This window comes from Hetaerina americana, unplaced genomic scaffold (assembly GCF_022747635.1).
Source record: "Hetaerina americana unplaced genomic scaffold, ioHetAmer1.1.p SCAF_8, whole genome shotgun sequence".
Classification (NCBI taxonomy): domain Eukaryota; kingdom Metazoa; phylum Arthropoda; class Insecta; order Odonata; family Calopterygidae; genus Hetaerina; species Hetaerina americana.
This window is the reverse complement of record NW_027287427.1, coordinates 39,424,491-39,450,565: the sequence shown is the minus strand read 5'-3', so window position 1 is coordinate 39,450,565 and position 26,075 is coordinate 39,424,491. Positions and strand designations below refer to the sequence as shown.

At 38.2% G+C, this 26,075-nt stretch overlaps 1 protein-coding gene across 1 annotated transcript in view; it reads right to left on the bottom strand.

The window, feature by feature from the left end:
- The window catches only part of LOC139697860 (uncharacterized), a 531,364-nt gene that overhangs the window by 226,397 nt on the left and 278,892 nt on the right, over positions 1–26,075 (bottom strand). The window contains exon 4 of the mRNA XM_071596719.1: positions 11,778–11,817. The gene's annotated coding sequence lies outside the window, so the exon portion shown is untranslated. The remainder of the gene's footprint in view (positions 1–11,777; positions 11,818–26,075) is intronic.

Sequence of the window (26,075 nt, the reverse complement as noted above, 5' to 3'; positions counted from 1 at the left end):
AGAAACGGTGAGTTTGATAATTCAGTACCAGGAACAGACTCCTATAAGCATGCATTGGATCTTTTTAACGCGAAAACCTTCGGGAGTGCATACTAGCATTCAGTTCAAAATTAAGTGGAAAAAGCGAGCAACACCACATTCGTTGAATATTTTTATTTCCTATCTTACTTCGAAGCTTTCCTCTAGAGAGAACTTCATTCGAGCTAGACGTAAAATGCGTCCCGTATCATTTCCGGCAAAGAGAACGGGGTCTTTAAGTAGAGATATTCGGACCAATGAGCTGGATATCCTTCAGGGCCTTTACGATATTACCAATGCTCCACTTATCGTCCATCGTTTCCACCCTAACTCGAAGCTATATATCCTTTCTTTCCCTTCACCAAACATTTTGGCTCCCACTACGCACGATAGGTATCCGTCTTCCCTACAGGTTTTTGATTTTTCAGTGTTATTCAGTCGCTTGGAGGAGAATGGAAGTGAAAAGTAATACGTTTTTTAAAATACCCACCTTTCTCACGGACTTGCTATGCTTGCTTGCTCATGCTAATTACGCTATACATGACGCTTAGGGTCAATATCAATCATCTTAAATGATAATAGGAAAGAAATTTTCCTCCGAATTCCTGCGACATTAATTTTTATACAATAAGTGAAAACTTTCAGTATATTTCTGGAATAGAAAAGGATTATGAATGGAATAACACGCAAAGAAAGGTAGTCAAAGAATAAAATTGTAACTATATATCGAGGAGAGTTAACTATCATTTATTCTATGGTCTTGCATACCCCAATTCACACTACATATATCACTATATATCACCAACTGGATATGGTGTTCATTTTAGGTGCCCACAATATGCAGATGTTTCATATATTTATAGATTTTTATATTTATAGGTATTTCAGATGTTACTATATATATGGAGTCCTTAAAATTAACTTTATACAGTTGGTTTAAAAATTTATATATGCATCCTTTATCAAACGTAACGACAAACTTAATCAATGGGGAAATGATCAAACTCACCTATAGCATGTCAAACGGTCTCTCTAACGGTTTGAAGTTTAACTGTGTCGGCAGTGGTAGTAACTACTAAATTTTTAAGTTTCTGCATGGGCGTATCGAGAAAAAGGGCTCGTGCATGTCACACTGTCACTCTTTAGCCAAGATATTAAAATTGGTGACCTCAAGAAACTCAACCTTGGTGATAATCTCACGGGCACGCTGAGATAGGCCACAGAACACAGAGGTCTGCTTCTTCCTGCTCGTTATTTAAGCCTAATTACATACGTAAATGTAATCGTTGAGTGCATGCATGCATGAATATATTTTGATTTTATCTAGCTTTCGGAGTAAACTTTCAAATACTACTATTAAAAGACTCAGCACTACTAAATACTACTCTACTCAGTACTACTCAGAACTACTAAATTAACATAGTCGGACATATTTAAAGCACCAAAGACCAAGACCGTGGGGATAGAGGGTCGAATATAGGAACTTTGCAGCAGAAAATTGCGCATTTTCAATGTACGCGCAATTTACTCATTGAGAAATGTAATGTTTACATTTACATGCCTACGGACAAGATAATGAAATATCTTTCATTATCTCGTCCACTCATCATCGCTCGTTATGTAGGGATGTAAACAAAGAGCGGGGAAAAGCAATTTTTCGGCCATACATTCAAAAGTTCATTAACTCCACGGCTGACGTGAATCATTTATTCATTCTGAGCACCGTTAGGAATTGAATGGTGATATCTCCTCCATTTTATCTGGGTGATACCGTTTAATATGCGGTCCTTAAATCACCATCGCACGAAATGACTGCACTCTAAAATGCAAGAAAATTGCGTACCAGGCACACGTACGCCAAGGGGCCTAGGAGTATATTCAAAGGAAAGAATCGTTTGATGTCGTTATAAGTTAATTATATTCGATGCCGGGAACACTTGGGCAACATTTTGAGAACAGAGATTTTGATATGTAATTCAACCAGCCATAAAAACTACGGATGTGAAAAAAATTTCAACCTCTCCCGTCCATCATCATAAAGCCAGTAAAACCGACCTTTATTCATTTTTCATGGGAAAATCTTTTGGCGTTTAATGTGGAAAATGTTTATCCGAACGATTCAGCTCTTGTGGGATATTTCACGAGTTGTTTATCTTGGATGTCTTGGATGGTATGGTAATCAACATGGCTTTCTTCAGAGTAACTTCAACAGGTTCTTCAAGCTGCTATTATTTCTCGACATTTATCATAGTAAGTAGTTTCCTTTAGGATTATTTAACGCATAAGTTGTACTTCGTTGATAGCTTTGGATGAAGGAATATTGTAGGTTGTTAGGTGGACCATGTTAGTGGGGCGATGTTGTATGGGATGAAATAAGGAAGAAAATGTGCGGCATTGAAGTTGCGCTCATTGTAATTTAGGTTTAGAAATCAATTCGTAGATAGTCTGTGTGCCTAGCCAAAAATTACCTTAACCAAACAAATCCCATTGGTAATTTATAACTAATGGCTTTGAGCACTTTTCTATTTGAGAAGGAACACCTGTGACTTCTTTAGGCCGTTTGTAAGATGCGCTTACTTGTCAGTCCAACATATTCCAGTATTCTCCCACAATAAGCGCTCGTCTGAATAGCTCAAGTTGTCGTTCATCAAATTCTAACGCGTATGAAATAATATAAACACTATAAGTTTCTCAAGTATTATAAATATTCCATTTCGGGTATAATTTTGCATGTATGAGTTGACTTTGCATATGGTTTTGTTCCTTTTTACGGGCGGTGACCTAACACCCCCCGCCACACGCCCTTGCGGCGGCTTCGGGGGTATTATGTAGATGTAGGTAGATGAATTTTTGTGGACCGGGATCCCGGTCAAGGCGAATGATTTTTACACTGTGAAATAATTGCATTGAAATGCATATTAGCGGATGACTCCGTTTAAAGTTACTGTTGCGGCATCTACCGCATTTTCTTTGGAATTTGAAGTATAATGAGTTAAACAATGATCATCGTTGTAATTATAGATTCCCGAAAAGCTTAAATTGGTTGTCCGCATACTCACAAAAAGTTTCGTTCGGCTCAAAAGTTTCAAAAACAAGAACTCTATCAAACAGGATTTGATCTAATGTGCAGATGATAGTCTCCAAAGTTGAAGTTTTTTTAGAGAGATAAATTTGTTAGCAGATGTACTTATAAGGATTAATTTTTTTTTAAATTAAACATAGGAACAAAGGTATTGAATCTTTACCAATAAATACCGTAGATAACCTAACAATTGTAATTTAGAAGTTATTACGCTATTAAAATTTCCGCATGCCCGTCTTTTCCAATATTATTTCCTAGACGTCCTCCTCATGGATCGCACCGTTCACTTTGATAACATCCGATGTGAAGGAAAGAGCGCACTTCCAGCTTTGCCTCGAAAGAACTGCCTAGCACGTCCAACGTTGAATGGCTGGAAATTACTCGGCCATCAACCGACCCCGCCATTGTTCATCCTGTCTGTTCAATGCCAATGGCGTTCGAGAGGTTTGGACAAATACATTGAGCACGAGGAAACTGCTTGCCCCATCGTGCGAAAGTAAAATGGTAGGCGGGAGGGAAGTGGGGGATTGGGACGGAGCGCCGCCCGATCATCCGCAGCAGAGCATTTCGGAATAATGAGGTTAAGCCGATTGCAATACCACTGCAAGCGTGATGCGTTGTGCCGCTTAGCAGATGGCGTGAGGCCAGAATGAACACACAACAAACACGGCGGATCTCGCGCGCGGGGGAATGAAATCCTCGCTCAACATTCATTTTTTTTCTGCGGCGCCGCCGTCCTTGGGAGGGAGAAATGGAGCAGGCATCGAATATTTAAAAAAAAAGAGAGAAACGCCAAGCGAGGGGGAAAATGGCGTGCGCGAAAAAAAACTGAATGACGTATACCACCACGCTCTGAATCCTTTTTCGGGGGAAAAGAGCGAGAGAATGAGTGAGTGAGCGATGCGACTCTATCATTTTTTTTATTCTCTATGTTTTCAAAAGGAATAGAACGTAGGAGGTGACCTAAGTATCTCCTCTCCCTCAAAATTCCAAGCTCCCTATCATCAGTTCCCGCCCCGCTCGTATCAACCATCCCGTGGCATCCTTTGGCGTGCAAAAAGAGTCCCCTACCCTTCCACAAATTTCGACATATACCCCAAAATAAATAAAAAATTACTCGCGGATAAGTACACACACATCTAGATACCCATGCATAAAAATTTCCCTCCATTCGAAAACCTCTCGGATCTCTAGTGAGTATGACCCTCTCCTGTTTCCCCTCGTGGCGTCGAGAGGGTACCCTTCTCCCTCTTTCCTCCCCAATCCAGTTCCCGACCGAAAAAGAGGACCCCTCCGGCGAACGAACGGGGGACTGTCTCCGCGCTCGGATGCGCCTAGAGTGTGAGCATGTGGTCGCGCCGGTTGGGATCGATAGCGAGTGCCTCTGGATCGCGGCGGAAAAATCTACCGGCTCGGAAAAACACCATCCGCCGCGAGATAAAAATGTCTGTTCCTCTCAGTCCACCCACCGCGCGGGAAACTCCCCGGCCCGGGCACCTTTCCTCATACGACCCACCATTGTCCGTGAACTTGCGCGCGTGTTAGAAAGCGTTGGGTTTTACTTCCGTCACCCACCGAAAAATTTCAAGGGTACTGAGAAACTGTTATTGCTTGCATTTTAACCCTCGCGATGAATACTGTGGTATACTGAAAATGCCTGGATATTCCGCATTCAATCAATCAATGGATGAACTAAAATTTAAAATGTCGACACTACGGTATCTTCAGATGGATTCTTCACATATGCCTTTCAGTTAATGTTTCCTAATGACTGCGTCTTTTCACAGGAGCCAAGTCGTACAACACAACGGAAATGCATTTATTGGATTTATATTGAATTTTGACATTTTTCTCTCCCTCTAAGCCACTTGCAAGACACCATTCTACCCTGAATTCCACATTAAATTATCAATTAATGCTTTGCTTTATTTTCTTCTATAGAAGTAAGAAGTTATACATTAAATCATTTCAAAATGAAGTATTGTCCAATCCCACACCCTCTCCCGATTATTGTGTCAATGTGTGTGTCAATCTTCTGCTTTCGATGTCGACTTTCGAAGTTATACGTGACGACTAAAATTTCAAGGAGAAGAGTTGATTTAAAAATTAGCAATCACAATATATTTCCCTCAGGCCAATCGCGAACCAGTTCCCTCGCTTATTTCAAAACGAATTAGTTACTTTTCTTGCGAAAACATTCTTGAAGATCTCCAATGGTAGAATCAATCCAATCGTCATTAAGAGATAATCAGTGTTTATTTGAGGAAGTAGTTATTACCAACCTGAAAGAGATGAAGCCTCATACTTCCGTTTAATGACATTATTTATGATGCATGGCATCTGATCCAAAGTAAATTTAAATGAATATTACTACATGATCGGCATTCTTAGACGGCTAATATTTAGTATTGTACATTTAAGTTTAATACCTGCTGATTTTTGAAAATAGAACATAACCAATTGATTATAATGGCGTCAAAATCAATCAAAGATTAAAATTTTGAAGACTAAGATGACTTTATCATCGGTTTTCTTTAGGCTATGATTTTATTTACACCGTTTATTGAATATTACCCGTTAAAAATGCCAACAAATCGTTTTGTCACAGTGCGTTTGTTCACATTATACGTATGCTACACTATTGAGCTCTACCCACAAATATTCACTTATTTAAATATTAGGGGAAGAGTACGAAATATAAAATGGATTGAATATATAACGGGAAAACAGAGCGTGATTAAGTTGTAGAAAAAGCTGCATACGTACTATGAGTAATAACAACTTAAAAAGAAACAACGGGAATAACAAAAAATCTTTAAAAGGAAAGTTAAGTTTTAGTCGAACGTGCTGCGTGATTTCCTATACAAAATTTTCTGTTGCTTATTTCTTTGTAGTACATATAAAAAGGGGCAATGTACGTACATAGATACATTATTTAGCCTTGTGCTCGTTATGGAAGTAGTCTGTTGACATTTTTCCATTATTGTGTGACTGACCCAGCAACCTTTCCCCTGAATATGCAAAGAAAATTAACTTAACCAAAGAAAGTAAAAATATAACTGAAATTAATCACAAATCGGATCCTCAACCTATTGTCAAATTTATAAATCATTATGTGCTATGTTTATATTTATATTTGACGCAAGACCTGGTGTAGAACAGTGAACTTTGATACAAGATAACATTCGACAACTGATATTTACTATCAATAAACTATCTATCAATAAAGATGGCATACTGTGAGGTGATTATTAAATTTCCCATGAAAATTACTTCCCATAATTACTGATTTTTGAGAACCTCTGCCCTCTGGTGAACAATTTTCTCCTAAAACAACTCATATATCTAGCTACATCTCAATATTGAATCCGACTTGGATGGACGCGAGCATAGCACTGGTTTATCTGGATTCACGAATTTTTTCATTGTTAAAGAAGGTGACGCACTACGAAAAATTGGGTAATGTTTCCCCGTCATCGCAGCCGATTTTAGTTAGCTTGGAGGTACATTTTACTTTCTATAAAAATCGAAATTCCGTGAAATGAGTGACGCATCACGCAACTCTTCGCCTCATCTCATCCCCTAGCTCCTTTGGCATCCAACTCCCCACAAGAACTCTTTGAAATATCAACCCATAATCCTCTGCGCGCAACTCCACCCCCAGTCCTACCACCAAACATTCCGGCTGCCGCAGCAAGGCACAAAAAACACAGAGATGCGGAAAGCAAAGGGGATACAAAAACAAAGCCAATCCGGCCTCCGCAAAGATGCGACAGCGTGAGCTGTCCGTCGGGTTAGGATAAAACGGCTCGGTGGGGGGCGGGGCGAGGGCGTTTCTGCCGTGACCTTTTCGCAGTCGAGTCCCTCTACTCCCTAGATACGGCTGATTGAACTCGGGGACAACCAAACTAGGCGTAAACAGCCTGCCGCGCCGCATTTTTCTGAAAGTAACCTTTCCAAGTTCGCTCGATGGTAACTTTCTGCCAAGGAAAAATCTGAAGCTAATAATGAAGTTTCACGCGCACAAGAAAGTTGCGCGCGCACACAAACATTCTCAAGCAGAACTCGCGAGACATACTTAAAAAATATAAAATAACACTAATAAATGTATTTAATTGGATTTCAGGTAATTAGGTTTCAGACTGATGAAGCCTTTTATTATCCCGGGCGCAAAGCAAGGCATTACACCAAAGCGCAACAAAACGCCTATTACTGATGCAGGATTTCAACACGTGACATTCTGGGAACACAATAAGAAAAACTTTGTCTTAGTTTTATTCCTGTAATACGTGGTTTCCCTTCCATAGCATACCTAAGATTATATTCTATTTTAAATCGTATTTTACTCTACAGAACTATTCGATTCCTTCCCAAGCAATGTAGATATATTTAAAGAAATATGTAGAATATATAAAGAACATCAAGGGGATACTATACTCCAGCGAGCTTTACCCATAGATCAATAACATAGTGTAAAACGGGCAGTGGCTCATGAAAGTAAATTTAGAGGGCAGACTAGAGGTAGCTAGGAAAGTTGCCTGAGGTGATTGTAACCGAGGATTACAAATAATTTTCATTGGTTTCAGTGGCTGCTCAGACCCACTGAAAGGATCGAAACAATTGAATTAAGAAAAAATTACATCGAAAATAAAAATCGCGACCAAGAATGGATACGTATCCGTAACTTTGGGCTTTGGGTTGCTTTCAACAACTTGATCGACAGGTTTCAAAACGAATACGAGGAATTATGTCTAAAAGAGAAAAAAATAAGTGTAAATTTTGAATGGGGGGGAAATATGAAACTTTTTATTAGCTACGGGATGGAATAAAAAATGCAAGAGTGGTGATACGCATTTGAACTTGCATTGGGCATTTGCGAGGGGGACACGAAGTACCAAGCTTCGACGGAGCTGGGAGAATATATGCTTGGTTTTAAAAAGTTTATTTTATCACAGTTTCTACGAACAATAGCGGCGTTGGTGCTCCAGAGTACTTTTAAAAATCTTTCTTTACAAGTGCACATTAGCAAAATTACCATGAAATACCTTTGAGCACAGCTATTACTGCAATTTACCATCGAGAGGTCTGACTGTAAATATTGCCAAACGCCGGGCAGTGTACGTTTACTCTAAAACAATATTTTCGTAGTAATCACTTTTGGATTAAATGCAATAGCATCATCCGTCAAACTGCTAAAGTTTACAGCAATCATTGTAATAAAATCACTCGAAGAACAAAATATCACTCGTCACGTGAAACTAATTTTGGGAATGCTTTCATGAATCTCAATGCTCAATTCCGTCATAGAATAAAAAAGATACATTGAAAAAACAATGAAAAATAATGCAAAAACCTTTTACTGTAAAATAAATGAAATAAATCGTATGTTGGATTGAAATCAAAATACCAACAGTCCTGTCCTTTTCTGATAAATAGTTGTTTTTTCAATATCTGCTCATCATTTGCAAATACACTAATGGGGAAGAGCACTTAATAGCTTATCCCATTGGTTTTAGTTCTCAATGTCAAAATAAGAGTGGTTAATGCAATGTTTGCGTCTTAAATTAGGCATCTACATGGAGGGACATGTGGAGAAGCGCAACAATATTGTTAACGTTCATAAAATTTATCAAAAATGTTAGAAAAATTCTACCTTAAGATGGAAATTTGAAATAAATCAAGGGACATAGCAATCCTCCGTTTAATGAGAGATTGAAAAATGTGTTTACACATTATCCTATAAACGTGTAACAGAGTAACAGCAACTATATGTCAAGAACAAAAATGTGTCATAAACCTGAGTAGTCTCTAGCCATCATTCCTCTAACTTCAGCCTCATTATTACATTACTTTGGTGTCCTTGGTGGACACAGCACGCAATATCCTCATCACCTATTTCCATTTCGTTTATAGCAGGTCGTTCGTATGTAATCTGCCACTTTAAAGACGATATTATTACGTTTGCTAGCTTTCGATGAGGAAAAACACAGGGCAATAATTCTATCCTTTTTCAATGATGGTTTGAAATGGAGGTCATGATAATAAGTAAATTCAGGTTAAGTCAAACAATAAAATACCCATATTTTTGCAGTAGTAACAACAAATTCGTAAGAAAAGAGTCACATGTCAGTAACTAATATCAGATAAAAATGTCCCTCTGTCGCCTCATGACGTATATTTTTCCCATTTACACAAATGCCTTCGTTATTATTCCGTACTTCATTTCCCATAATCACCCTATATTTTACTTGGGAGGAAATTTGACTGATCTGTAATGCCTTTGAAGATGCCTTTGAAACTCGGCGTTTGAGTCAGGACGCATTTTCAAATTTATCTTCGCTGAAACCTTCAGGCTAATAGATTAACGATAAAATTAATCCTTTCTGAAGGCTTATAAACTGCATCAAAAAAGCAACGTAATGGGAACAGATGATAAACATTAGGTTCTAAATAGATGGATACCGAGTGCTACCATTATCATATCTTACTATACGTAGACGTCTAGACCATCGAAAGGCCATAGGGAAAGTTTAAACATCGAAGAAAAGCATTCACCAAATTTTCACAGAGTAAGTTCCAGAGCTTTAACCAAAAAGGATTCGCCGAATATAAACAAACTAAAAAAGATAGCAAATAAACGGAGGATGAAGAAAGTTAAATTTTCAATCTAAATCTGTTGATTTCGCTAAAGCTTTGCGAGAACGCACGTCGGTGAAATAACACCAGCTTCACGTTTATCACCCCCAAACCGACCTATAAAAAAAAGGAAGAGTAAAACTTTGAAGCAGAGGAGATTATATTGCAGGGAACTGAAAAAACGACATAACATAAATAACGGTATGTTTATTTTTCGACCGAATTGAAGTACCTCCCCGAAAAGAATTACCCAAGCTCCGGCTTTAGGAAAAAGTTCCGGCATTATACTTTTGGGCGGAAATTCCGGCTATTGGAAAACGTAGAAAGGCCAACTCAGATATAAGACGACGCAACACTTCACATAAAAAAATGCCCGCCCATAACGAGTGCCACTGCATGATTAGAATGAAGAAATGATTTAACAAGACGTAGCCTACAGATTCCTCAGGATATGGAAGAACTCACAGGAAAGAGTCAATATTATGAGGTTCTCAATACTAAAGCTGGGAATGACAAATAAACCCCTGGAAATGATATGACAGATCAGAAGAAATATAAAAATTAAATAGGTTTTGGTTGGTCTCTAATAATTATCTACGTATTTTTGTGAGCCTCAGATTCCTCCTTTTGTACCTAACCACTCCTTTACGCTATCTCGTTTCCTTATTCCACTATTGTGTTTCCGACCATCATGAAATTTCAAAAAGAAAAATAAATTGCGCGCAACACGTATTCGCGAGGAAGGAAAAAATGGAAAATTAAAGATAAAATTCACTAAATCTATAGGTCAACGCTAAAGCCATTCGAAAACGATCTTGCACGCAGAAATTACTCCAACATTAATTGCCAAGTATTCACTATTTTCCATTCAGTACTTCACTAGTTATGTTTATGCCATTGTCATGCCATTATAAATGTATTAAATCACAATGACATGCCAGAGTCTAAAATATTTGATAACCTAATAATTAAAAAAAGAAATAACATATCAGGGTCATTTTTTAAGAGAGATGTTATATTAATGAACAAAAAGTCTGCCAGCTGATTTTGCATAGAGTTGCAATATCAACTGCTGAACGCAGCACAAATATGTGCGTTTTTTCATCTGATCTAGTTGTATCCTCCTCCTCTGGTATTTTTCCCTCCCAAGGTCTTCTTTTTACTCTTCTTACTTTATGAGGACGTATTTAATTTCTGTAGGCAAGATGGTGCAGTAGGTGTCATACATGAACACGACTAATATAAATATCGCTAAAAAACCCACTGAGCTACCATTGTCACTACATAGGCTGCAGAAAGTATCTGATCATTGACAGCTAATAGCTACTTAATAAGCTCCAGGACAACCTTTATTCCTAACTAAATAATGTTCCATGAAAACCATAACGTTTCCTTATCATACATTGACTTCACTACAGAATTATAAATTTGAGTCCCTTCCAATAAATATATCTCTTGCTGCTATATTATCATTAACTCTCACCGTCAAAGGCAACTCAAAGAACTGTTTCCGGACACCGCTTTCAGCATACTCAAACATAATCAGTGGATTTAAAAATATCGATCGAATGATATTGTCAAAACCAAATGATTAGTCTGCCATTAGCAATATTTAAAAAGGGTAAATATGCGTAATTTTCCATTTAAACTCCAAGTATTCAGCAAGATAATTTATGTATCTTATACAGTGAAGCATTGTAATGCATAAAAATTGATTGATAATGGTTGGACCTCAATGGAAACAGACCACCTGAGAGTAAGCGTCAAACTTTTTAAGGTTATAGTATCTGGGCAGCTAATTAGGTGTAACTGCATAAATACAAATTTAGAATATTATACAACCGAACGCCCAAATATACTGAAAGCAATGAAATAATTAGCATTTTAAGTCAAAAAGTCTTTCTCGTTCAATACCCTGAGCTTATGTGAAAAACGGGTTTATGTGGTGTTTCTTCGTGTGGAAAACGTATTTAGAATCATAATTGAGATTAATAAGAGCGATAAGTTGAGTGTATAGGGTTAAAATTTATATCACACATACCTTGAGCGTGGGGCTGATGCAAGTGCCGACGGTTTCGCTCCTAGAAAACGTGACGTACCAAGAGTGGTTTATTGGTATCCATGAGGTACGTTGATCACCATAGATGTAGAAATAAAAAGGAAAAAATGAAAAGAAAATTATTATCATTATAATGTACTTTACGTTTAATGATAATTATTTCTATATACTTACAAATTAATATATCAATATGCAAGCCATCAGACTTGTCGGCAGTTCACTAATATTATTAACATTTTCATCAATATATCTCCCACTATTATGAATAATTTTTAGCTTCAAAAATGTACAAGAGAAAAAGTTATCTTTAACACAAAAATACAAGCAGTGGCGAAAATATTTTAAACTTTAGAATGATTGTTGGTTAGTACTTATTGTGATGGAAAACAATTTAAATCTTGCAATTGCCTAACGTGAACTGTCTAAATTCAGCAGATCAATGGGGAAATTATTATTCAATTTAGGGACAACACGTAATTCAGCAAAAATCGGAGTGTAGTATGGTTAGAAAAACACAAAAGCATAGTTAATTACAAATTCAAATTTTTAATATAAGGCAGTTTTCGTTGCTGTGCAACATCCGTAGGCATACAATGCCCAGCAACGAAACCTGGGTCGTGTATTTAATATTTTAATGTGGAATTTTAAAATGTTTTTCAATTTCAACCATAAATCGGTTTCGAAAAGTTACTTCGGAAACTCTAGACTATCAATGCTTTCGGTGTCTCAAAAATGAGGTATATTTTTTCTGAAGTCAAAAATTCATTATTGTGGTTGAATATGGCATGTAAACATGCGATTTTTTCTCTGAGTAGGACAAAGAGCGCCTGAAATACGGAATCGAGAGATGGCATTGGACGCCAAAGTTAATGGTGAAGCAGCTGGCAAGAACCTAGAGGATTAACAGAACTCTATTACGTAGATACACAGCCACGGGAATATGTGTTGGACGGGTTGGCACAGCGGGTGGCAGTTTACTTGAAGGTAATGGACAATCTACACCGGTTGATCAACCATCTAAAATTCTAAGTCATGTGATTTTTCCAGATAAGTAAAAATCCCTAAATCGTTGATGGAATGAAACAACTCTTCAATATATCGAATATATCGACATTAACACCCCGCAATTCCTCATAAAGGTGAATGCTGGGGGGCGCAAGCCCGAGATGGAAATGATAAGGAAGGATATAGGAGTGGAAGGGAAAAGGGAACAATATGTATCAAAATCTATCAAATGACGGGCAAAATTGTTTACATTCTGGAGAAAGGCTAAATTCAAAATTAGAGCTCTCTAATTCACATAAAACCCTGAAAGTATGAATTTTTTACACTTAAGGGCTTTTATTGAGGCTATCTTACATGTCATTAAAACCAATCCGAGGTCGATTACTGGTTAATAGAAGCTGCGGAGTGTTTGGGTAGATGGTATTTCCAAGGTATGGGTCGTATCTCTTTTTCAGGAGGGTAATATAGTCATTAGTGTATAGTTGCTGAAGGTGCAGTATGCACAGAAGACGCATAACAAAGTTTTCATTAAATTTTTAAAATAAAGTATGAGTCTATCGGGTCAGGATGGATTTTCGATGGAGCCAGTCAATACTCAATACTGTATTTCCGAATCCCTACTAAAATGATACAAACTGTCCTTTAAATACGCTGACTCGTTATTTAGCTCTGTATGCTTAATATCTACCTTAGCCCCATCCAAAATTCCTAAATTTTCCTCCATTTACCTTTCTTTCCCACATTTTTCTCTCTACCGCCGTCTTCAGTATCCCATTTCATCTACGTATCCCCTGCATCCAATGGCTCTACCTCCTTTGAATTCCTCCGCTTCTACTTTCCCCTAATTGACAGTATCACTGAAATTCTTCTCCTACCATGAAATCTTTTAGAAGACGAAATTAACTCTTTATAATACCTCTCTTGCTATATTTATGCATTATTTCCGATATGAATAACTTTTTCAATGAAAAGAATTTGTTACCATACCGGCGAGCCTATTCATTGGATTCCCTACATGCGTCCATGTACGGCAATGCTCTGAATGCGACGAGCACTTCGTTGGACAGTTTTGGGTCACACACGTATCTCAAATATCTTACTCCGACTTCAATCCTCCACCAACGTCCCTGGGAGAGACGCCTTTGGAGCAAGCGGGAAGCGGAGGGAAAAGACATTTTGATGGATCGGAATGAATGAATGGACTGAGCGAGTGAGCCGAGATAGCACAGTGCGCCGGATGTCCAATTGCATTGAATGTTCCATTTCGCATACGCGGAGACTTCCGGAGGGGAAGCTCGGCTCTCGTGCGGCCAACGGAAATACACTCGTGCATTTCCCACTTCTCCAAAGGGGAAACTCAGTGTGCTTTTACGACCCTTTAAAGGCGTGCCCTTCCAGCCGCGTGGGCAGCGGTACAAGCAAGTGCGTGGTTTCACGTCTCGCCGACACAAACACAGATGCGCGATGATTCAGCCGTACCCTCCTCCGTGCCGGGAAAGGGTCATCAAAGAGGTCACGCTTTTGGAAGCACCCGTACGCCCCCTTCCGTATGTCCCTTCCCCTCACCCATCCCTTCACATAGGGAAGCTGAGGGGCGATGAAGAAAGAGAGACAAGGGTTAAAGTGTTTGGAGGTAGAAAGAGAACCATCCCGATGCCTTCCTAATGCCAGTTATCCATAACATTGGTCTCTGCCCCTCACAGTGCCAATATCGTCCCCGACTGAGGCGATATTCCCAAGCTGATTGCAGTTTTGATGTAATTGAACACATTTGGTCGCAATCAATTAACTGTACCGTGAAAATCACAGCAGGGCAATGAATATCAATATTTAAACTTGTGATGCAAAAATATTAGGCAAAAGACCACAAATAACTTTACCAAGGGCAATAATTATATGGCATGGATTCACGTATGTCAACACCAAATCGTCCGACAGTATAAAAGGGGTAGTAGTTTTTAGGGTTGGTGACCTACAGCTGAGGTAATTTGTACCGTTAGGGATGGACAGAAAAGGATAAATGGTGATGAGAAACCCGGCGTCGGCCTAATCTCAACGAAAGTCACCAAGGATTCCGCAGCCTAACAATATATATGTCATCTCTTTGTCAACTGAATTCTGAAAAGTGATATTTCCTATTACATTGATTTCATGTCTTCGTCGCAGCTAAAATGAGCGTGAAACGAGAAATGTATGCGCAATTTTACCACTGGAAAGCCTTCAAGTGCCTGACATTAAGTAGCGCCTACCTTCTGAAGTAAATACCTTTTACGTCCCACCACTCTCCAATTTGCAAAAAATGGAGCTCAGTCGGACACACGAACTCTCTGCAACCGTCCGATTGACTAACGGATTCTAGTTGTTCAGCTCACACACTACAGATTACATACACGCTCAGTATGGAGGATTTTGGATTAATGTGCACCTAAATTTGCATTGTAAGTTTTTGTCTATTTTTGAGCCATAAGTTACAAGGCCAGATTTATCTCGAAGCATCCTCCCTTTCAATAGCTGACATGCGCATGTTACCTTTTACCAGGCACGCCTCTATGATCAATTTGGAGATTCTTAACCGTTAATTAAAGATAACGCGTCTTTGTCGACTACTTCTTCGCTACTGGGCAGATGCATATTTCTCAAAATTCCGGTGGTATTTTAACAAAAATTCCAACCAGATTCACTTTCTGGGGAAAAACAAAGTTGAAAATCAAGCACGAAAACATGACGAAAATAAGGATTTCTTCTTTCGCCGAGAAGACAAATTATTTTCTTCACCCTCTTGGCAGAGCTCCCCGAATCCTTCTTTAATCTTCGCTGTTGTCTGAGTCGTGGGCTCCCCTTGGCACGTTGTTCATTCCCCCTTCCTATTATCCCAAGGGACGAGATATCCCTCGGTCCTTCCTTGCTCTATGGAATCCACCCTTCGCTTTGACCCATCTCCACGCCAACCATAAATCCGTGAATGGCCCGGAAAATCGGTAGACGGAGGGATTCACCTCAGTTATAGAATCCACGTCCCACAAATACGTGCCGTCGGCGGCCTCGCTGTGATGCCCGCTCATCAAAGCGCGATCGCGCGGCTCTCTCGCGCGAAGTGAAATTTGAATGCCCGTACTTCAATTCCACTTTGCCTCTCCGTGATCCGAGTGAGGCGGAACACGATTTATTTGAACTACAGGAAATACACCGACCAGTCCTGCGTTTGCATTGAAATCGGAGCAAATATCGCCCTGGGATCTCTGATTAATTCTATTTTATCTATGGCTACAGGTGCACCCCGCAATCCACACTGCGGTGGATGACAGAGAAGCCTTTAGCGAGTAAAATCACCATGGAAGAGCGATTTATTTAATATGGCATCCCTCCATTGGAATATCGCCAGCCCACACGCCCTTACTGCCGAGGACGGTCGTATGCAGACCCCAGGGAAGACACGCTCAGACATAGAGGGTAAGTATGACTCATGCATAGTTCTTTTCTTCTTCTTTCACTCGAGATTATTCATGGGCAACAAAAGAACTCGAAAAGTATTCTGGCGCCTTCAATCAAATCAATCATTCACGCTTTTAATCAACCGTGAATAAATTAAAAACCGGGGTTAAACGTTTGCGTGAAAAATGGGAGAAGCGTGAGTTTCCAAAATCTTTTGACCCCAGGAATAGATCATCAGACCCTCCCGAAATACGTTTATCCTCTCCCTATTTCAGTTGTAGACAAGCACAATATATTTACAGCTAATACGAAAAAGTAAATCATCAAAAATTGTAATATAGCAGCCCTAGGCCCTGAATACAAAACTGTGACTATCCAGACCGTAAACATTTTACACACCAAGAGTGCTTGCATGAAATCCTAGGCTCTAACAATGAACTTCGAATTTGGTTTTAATAAAAATTAGGCTTCCTCGCAATGAAGAGGGCTAGGCGGTAGCCGAAATGCGATTACGTTACGAATAATCACTAATGAAATAGAATATGAGTAGATCAGTGTCTTATGGGATATGGGATATGATACGAGCATATATCATATTCTTTGCAAATCTCGTAGGAATATCCTAAATATGAAACTCATGTAAGCATGCTACGTGTTTTAAATTGCTATTCGAGGTTTAATTCATTACAGTCGTACAGTTATTCATATGACGTCTTCATAAAATCTAGATTGAGCCTGTGTAGTCCCTTCTTCCACCTAACCTCTAAGCATTTTAGACAATTGAAAACACCCATGCCCGAGGTGGAAGAAAACCCACCTACGTGAGAATCGGAAGTCAAGTCAAGGTTTGTGACAATGGAAGGGGATGCCCTAAGTCAAACCTACAATTACGCTGAATATTGGATATAGATGTACGTAGCCAGTATTGAACACACTATATTTACCTTGGAATTATAATGGCTTTTCATTGAAAGTAAATTTTCGAGATGATTTACCTATAGATAAAAACCCTCGCCGTAGAGCAATCTGTAACAATCAATTCCTCACCTAGATCCTCGATTTTTCTTAAAGTTAAAAAAAATTATTCCAATTACTAATTTCAAAGATATTAGTCTCTTTCTCTAAGCACCAATATTGACAGACTCCTTTTGACTGACGGACATGACTTATACCTTGTAGCGGTTTACAATGAAACTAATTAAATATAATCCTATTACTTTTTGTCCCATTTCACTTTCCTCCTACCTCTTCCTCTTCGTTCCTCATTATATATTCCCAACAACCTTTTCAACCTCCTCGTTCTCTCTCCCTTCGTCGTTCTTTGCCTCTCCTTTTCCCTGTCAGAGCCTTACCGCGTTTAAAACCTGGCGGTTTTATTTATTCATCCATACTCATCCCAGAGTTTTCCCGACCACATTTCCGGTGTTTACGTTTTTTTTCAAAAAGCCTACAATTTCGCTTTTTTCCGCTCTTGGCTCATCAATGAGAAACTCTTACTTACAATGTGTCCAAAAAGCCTTCTCTTTACCCTTCCTTAAGAGCACTACGCAAATTATTCAATGGAAACGAGTGGAATTATATCGTAGTACATGTCCCATACCAAGCGTCATGGTAACTAGGTCGCGGTAATTTCTAATCGAATGGGGAGTAGAGCCGTTAATAAATTTTATCTGACCTGCTGGCAGTGCAAGGACCTAATAATTCTCTCGTTTTTAAACGCAAATTTAAGTTCCCAATGCCATTCTGAATGTCTCATCTTCGTCTATCCTCCGTGCAAGGAGGATGATCCAGCTTGTCTTTTTCGAGTTAATCTCATTTCTTAATCGAACGTTTCTCCGATTGGATCTAAAATATTTTCCCCATTGCCCAAATGTAGTATTTTATTGTGACTTCATACAGTGATTAGGTTTTTATCTTCGAGTTAATCATATTGCATTTGTTCATATCCATTTAGAGCCTAGCATCTTGACCTTCAGATCATTTCGTTACTCCTCGGCGTTCAAATGCGTTCTTTTGGGAGGACGGATGAGAAAAGTAAGGAAGATATTCTCGGGGAGACCTTTCCTTGATATGAAGACCTTTATTAAACGCTCGCCAGTTTTCAAGGTCGAGGGGATTACGCGATCCCCTTTGCTCCTACTCTACAGCAAGTCAAGCCCTCATATTTTTTTCCCCCACTCAGCAAGCTTACTTCCCATCCACATTCGTAGGCATATTTCTTATGCCCTGGCCCAACAAATGTTGCGACGTTAGACCCGGTCATTATTCACAGTCGTCTTCGCCATTCCCACGAAAAGGGAGTATATTCCAGAGCCAGCTGAGGTCTGAATTGGGCACAGGGAATGTTGCAGCAACATCTGTTTCTCTAGCAGTGTTCCATAGACCGAGATCAACAGTGCACCGAATTCGGTTACCAATTCATATCTCACGTAAACAATGGAATCGGAATAGGTCATACGTAATCGAAAGGTATAACTCTTCCTAGTTAAACTGTCTATCATTCGATGATCTCGTTCATTATCCAGCGGAATATTAAGTTTCACGGATATTTTTCGTCGTTCCGAATCGGCATGCGCGCTAGGTCTAACATATTTTAGTGTAATTATAAAATGAAGCTGTACGAAGGTCAAGCGTCTAATCATCATTTTAATCCTAGATTTTTTACTTGACGTGAAAGACATAAATGTCACAGTGTTGTGTCCGCAGAAACAAGTTACTCACGAGCGAGCAACAAAAAAGCTTATCAGCACACCAAACACACACATTTTTGAAATCCATTATATTACTTCAGGTAAATTTACCCCTAGAAGTCTAATCATATCTAATAATTGAGAGAGTAAGAGACGTTTCAGTCATACTTATTTATCATACATCTTAGATCTGTATTTTCCAAGAATTTATTCTAAAATGAATCCCTTAGCTCTTATGTTAATGAGGCAAAAATACATAAATCGACTGAAAGGAGTATTATAAGAGTACCAGAAATTGTAAAATTATCAAATTACATTTTTACCACAAGACCTTCTGCACTTCGATATCTGCATCTGCAATCAACCTCATTCAATAGCACATTCCGTGACTCAAACATTAATAAAATTAAATACTTTTTTATTTCCTCTCGACATTTACCGCTCCACTGTTACAAACAGGATCTTATTTTGTATTTCCTTTCCCCCATTCATCCAGATTGTTCCCCCAAGAGACATATTTACAAATAAACGATACAGAATAATTACTCTATTCCGGAAAAATATATTTTACATAAATTAAAGTAGGTAATATGCAGTAATTTAATTGCATTTTATTTAATTACAGTATCATTTGTCCTCCAAATCTCGAATCATGTATAAATTTATTCACGTTTCCATCGTGGATTCTCCGGATACGACTTTATTCTTCCACATACAGGTGGTAATTTTAATAACCATGTTATTACCATCATTTTTGTATGTTAAAAATAAGTACAGATAATGACAGAAGAATATTTTTCCAAAAATAGCCGCCCATCTCAGCATGCTGAATTTAACAAGCCCGTAACTTTTTCCTTTTCTGTGACTACTTCAGAAAAAGTAATCCTGTAATTATATTACATAGGAAATACGTCTCATTCTTTCAAGTAACTCCATCAAAATGTATTTAACACATAAATGTCGCATCATGAATGAAGCTATATTTATATAAAACTAAAATATAAATATCAGATAGAGCTGTATGCATCTCGCAATATAAAATCCTTACGGAACGCGAGCTAACTCTTAGTAAACCAGCGCTGATTATCGTAACTTCCCATAGTTTCGCTCGAATTTATACGTTCTATGAGAATTAAAGACTTCCGCTGCGTCACTTTTCATTGCTCTAGATTTGGATGAGTAGGTCGGCTTCCTACGGTCAACAGTCTCACCTCCTAAGACTCTTAAGGCCTCAGTCTTGACCTCCGATCTGAAGGCACCTCCTCTAAAGAGGGCTGCCAGGTCAAAAACCAGGAAATAGAAGATTATAAGATATGGTTGCTGGACTCGACCCATCTCTGTTTTGAAATAAATATCAAAGACATTGTGGTTTCTTTCCAGTCGCTGGCATCAAGTGGTCTCTCAAATATTTATTGGACGTTATCTTTTCGCGTAAAGTGCTGTTTATAAATCTAATGATTTAACATGCAGACAAAAATGAAAACAATTTTAATAGTTTGCTATCCTTTTTTGCTATGATGCTGTAAAAAACACATGATTTGCAGAGCATTGGCTAAATTTTCGTAATAACTCTTTGGAAGAGGGTATTTTATGATTAACTTCTGTCCTAACCATTAGTTTCTTTTCCCTTTTTACTTTTTTCCCTTCCATCTTACCTTAAGTCGCCTTTAAAAAAATAGGCTTTCGGTAGTTTTGTTAGCACTCAAACCATTTTTCTAATATAGTCAGCTGACGGGTTTCCTTATTACGACTTAACATCTATTAAGAATGTTTTCCTCTGGTGTCCTAACATATCCTGCCAAACGCCCTTTCGGCGACTTGCGTAGTATTCGTCAAATTGAGGGGTAGATATTTGTACTTAATTCATTAGAATCACCCAAATAGTAAGCATGGAATTTCTTTACCTGTTAATTAGGCTTAATTATGAATCTATAATTTCAATTTCACTGATACGGCTGATAAAGGGTTGATATAATATTAAGGTCAGCTTTTTTCAAAACATAATTAAACCCTCAAATTGTTGAAAATTAAGTCCATTTCGATAAAAAAATACGAGGCTAAAGAATATTTAAAAAATGCCTCTTAGCTTTAAAATAGACGAGATATCGGAAGGCAGTCGAGTTTCAATGACTAATATTCAAAATATTTAATTGAAGGATTTCGTGGCGATTGTTTTCTCTGTAAAATATTTCAGGGATATTCCACTGCATAATTGACATTTTTCATGGTGCATCTTTTTATTCTACCAGCTGCAAACGTAATCATAATGAAGAGTTGATTTTATGTCGCCCTGACATTATATTGGACTGTGCGTATTATATTTGTCTGATTAGAGTAGTAATCGATATAAGCATTTGACGATTAAAATTATAATTAGGGATACGGTTTTACTTTAGCCCTTTGTGAAAATGACACCTAAACACCAAAGAGAAATGATGAACCGCTTTAAAAAAAATAAAATAAGGCCATCGATGATCAACGGCCGTCTAAGCGATACACACACAAGAATGAAAAAAAAATCTTCAGTCAACTGCTGATGGCGTTCTAATTAGGTAAAATGAAGCGACGATATAAAATCCTCAATACTCGTTAGGGAGAATCTCAAAAATATCATATATTGGCACTTGAGTTCATTCCGATTAAAACTTTACCCTTCGTCTTTCTGGCCGTGAAAAAAATCGTACGAGAATGAAAATCAAAAATAATATATAATTCAATCAGGTTTTAATTGATAATGAAATACATAACGCATTTATTCAACACCCATTAACACAAAATAATGTGATTAATTTTTCTAAAAAATTAAATAGAAATAAAGCCTCAATGGGTTGATTTTTAATATGAATACCATAAAAAATAGAAAGCATGCATACATTTATTGAGAACCACTTTCTCAGTGGTTACTTTTACCCAATGTATTTAATCAGCCAAATGGTTGGTAAATTTCAACAGAATTATAATGCAAGGTGAACTGATGAAAGTGTAGCGTACCAACATTAATTTCAAGGTCGGGGAAAATGCTAAAAAGGCTATAGGACGACTAAAAAAAATATTACTCGGAGGCGATCGATAAGCCAAACGGAGGAATTCAAGAGAGAAGAAAGACGGTTCAGGGATATCCCGACCAGTTACTAGACAATAACGAATATTTTATTTCCACACTCAAATCTAAGCAAAAATGTAGTCACGTATCTGTATGAAATCTCATTCATTGAGTGATAAATATAAAATGATAGTGATATTATGCATAAGGTTATACCATGCTTGGTGTCATAACGCTTAGTGTACTGGTTTCCAGGAATGCCCTGAAACATTACCCCTGCCACACACCTTTTTGGTGGCTCGCAGGGTATTGATGTGGATGTAGATGTAGATTACTGCAACAAATGTCCGAATGAGGGATTCTCATTCCAAATTTAAATCAATAATGCAAGAACATAATACGGGATAAATTTGGATTAGAAGAAAAAATGCTCAGTTTTTCTGCATTGAGTGTGGTGTCAAACCTTTTCCTTTGGAATGTTTTCCATAGATCAGGGATTTAATTTTAAATTAGATTAAATTTAATAATTAATTTAAATTTACAATAGCTACGTTTAATACCCTACCGATAATATAACATATATATATATATATATATATATATATATATATATATATATATATATATATATATATATATATATATATATACTATATATATATTGAAAACTTTTTAAACTCCTCCAACAACTAATGTAAAATTGTACGCGAACTAATAGAACAGGTTCTTTCGAATTATCCCAACAAAAACTAAAGCAGGGAATCTGTCCGTCGAAACCACCAGTCTACTAATGTCTAATTCAGCCTCAGAATGGTTTGTGACATTGAATTTTCAAAACTAACGCATATGTCAAATTGGTCATTAGATTCATGCATTTATTCGTATTTCAATTATTGATTGTATTAATTTGTACTAATGTGGCTGACTTTAACTCTTTCCAATGCATTGCTATACCTAAAACACGCCACCATGATGAATGCAAGGCTGCACCTTCAAGGTAGAGCAATGAGACACGTCCCTATGGCCCTTTATATCGCTACACTGCCCCAGTTTCAGTGGCCATCATTATCGTCGCCAGCAGTGGCAGTTGATACCGGGCAGATCTCATTGATCTAAGCCATTGATTCCATAATCCCGAAACGTCTCTGTCTAACTAATAGTGCCGTTTTCCTCGGTTGCTATAGCCATGCTTGTCATTGTATCATCCCAGAATAATCAGAAAATAATATTTTGAGGAGATGAAAAAATGTTGACAGTGGACAAGATTCTGGTAAAACCAAATTACTTTTTCAAGGAGGGCACTTCAAGATCTCACTAGCCATATACCAAATTTTGAATCACATTATCTGTAATTTAACAGGGAAAACTTCAGAAGTGACGAAAAATCAAGACTCTTTGAGCATCCAGTAAAGTTCATTATGTCCATCAGTGTACAAACTGGAACTTTCTTTTGTAAAATCTTCTGAATTTCCGCAGGTAGATTTCTTTTTAAGAAGAAGAAAAGATATATCCCTTGCGTATTACAAAAGTATACAAAGATGTAATCTACAAAAGGTTACCCCAATTTCAAGGGTTAACTGCACTCTTCGATCGAGTTGACGACGCGGCTGAATATCGCACTCAACTGTCACTCGTTTGAATAATAAAGCCTCCCGCTGTCACTAAGAGTACTATGTATTGCCTTGACATCGTTTGGGGAAAAGATACCGGCATTCAAAATAATACTAGTATGCATGAAGGTCATAAAATAACAATAAATATGTTGGATTTACACGCGCTTTGCCATGGGGCATTGGTGATCCTTGAAGTTACGAAACTGAGATAAAACACCTCTCCACGTGTCTCAAATTAAAATTAATTTAATAAACAATGACCTGACATGGTAGCAATTTCTTCCGAGTTAATTATGAACAAACCAACAGGAAGTTAAAAAATTGACGGCAACTGCTGAAGTAATTCACCCTCCCCCTCTCACAGAAAACCAATCTCCTTACCCGCCTCAGCCGTGCGACTGCGCGGCTAGAGTGGCAAGTCAGCCTCCCACTCTTTGCACGACGATCCGAATTTAAAACGAGCCGGAGGTGAGGCAGCGGATCCCGCGGTTTCATTTCCGCTCCGATAAAAACCATCGGCACGCTCCCTTTCCATTTCCCTCTCTTTCTCTCTCTCTCTGATGTTTAGTCCTCATACAGCTTATTCCACAGACTCCTTCTGGGACAGAGGGCTGATGAGGGTAGAAGAGTGCCAGGGGGGGCACGAATGAAATGTTTGAGGGATATGTCCGAAGACCCTAGGCGCACAACTTTGAAGTGTCTGCACGACGCCTCTCCTCTCTTAGTATCGGAATTAAGGATCGAATCTGAACGTAGCGACGCAGAGATCAAACTCTAGGGCTGCAAAATTGTTCTTCTCATTTGGACGAATCCTTCTCATATTTGTGATTATTAGAAAGTCTCTGGACTTGGAGCAGTTGGATGCACGAATATTACTCGCTAGACTTGACACAACAGGAATAATTACAATCATATTAATTTAATACCCTAACACGAGGAAAATCCTACAAATACCATTTCGTACAATAAGGTAGGCGAGCTGACATTGTGCTGGTATGTCAAATCAATAGTCAAACCAAGAAGATACAAATAATCCTTTGGGTGACTTACTAATTCGCCAACAAACCTATTTGTATTCTAAATACAATCATACATTCGCTCGAAAAAGCAAATTTTTGTTACTAAATCATGTAGTATTTGTTTCCCTAGTGTATAAAATTTCTTCAATTTTTAATAAACTAAAGTTCCATCCTACCTATGTCCGTATTTGGAGGTACAGGTAAAGGGTTATACGATTTTCAAATATTTGCACAGCATGTAAATTTCCTTTCTCTCTCTTCCACATTGTATTGTATCAATTTTCATGGCAGTTTACGGTTAAGGTGGCCTGAAATACTATCATACTGACAGAATACCTTTCTAAGCTTCGCCTAACAAGGCACAATTTAAAACCGGCAATACAATAAACCATTCTTCAACTATCCGCATACCGCATACTCTCCACCTCCCTTTATTCTTCAAACATTTTTATTCTTTTCCTCCAATGTGCTCTCTTCTAACCCAGGCTTCAGAATTTCAGCGCCAATCAAAATGCTCTGCATTCAACGTCCATGCCTTTTTTTTGGTATCTACGGCAAACCGCTCTCCTCTCCTCCATTTCTTTGCACTTCTTGGTTTGGTTTCCTTTTCGTCCATTTTATTTCCCACAACCATCTCCACACCCACATTTCAAAAGCTTTCAACCGACGCTTATCATCTTTCCTCAACGACCATTTTTCCGTACCAAACTCAAATATGCTCCGCATCAAAGTTCTCCCCAGTATTTTATCAACATTCAAACTCATGGGGCCTGTTATCTCTTCTCTTTTTTATCAGTATAGGTTATTTTTTGCATCAATAAGATCGCTAATGATCTACATGTACGTGATTTACATCTCATGACTTAAACTTATCTATGTCGAAGGCATTCAAAATAACAAGGTAAAGTAACGTGACGTATTACTACCATGCACCGCAGGCCTGGAGCCTCGGGATCGTATGAGCATCGCAGTCGATATATCGTTCTATCGCCCGACCATAGTTTCAAATGCCAGCTTTCCTTGAGTAAAGTCAAGCCTGGAGGATGGTGATATGCTCCCAGGGCACCTAATATTATCTTCAGCGCGCTGCACGGCACAATAATTACAGCACTTAAACGTTTTTTTTTGAATACTTGGAAATTCAGTACACCGCTCATACATAATTTGGCTGAAGATAATTTTTTCCTGAAAAGACTAAACGCTCTTGCTCTTGTCGATGTGTCGACCATGGTAGTCGCGTGTCCGTTTATCAAAATCATGTCTTTAGATTTCTTATCCACATGGTTTCAATAAAATGTATCGGGAATATTTCCGTAAAAAAAGATTTATTTTAGATATTGCTACAGTGCCTCAACATTTTTCAAAGTACATCCCTTGAGCAGCGACGCCTTTGCCAGTGGCTTTTCCAAGGCTCCCTGCTAGCAGGATTCCGGAAGGTCCATAAGGGTACGCGTGCAAACTTCTTTGGCAGCATTAAG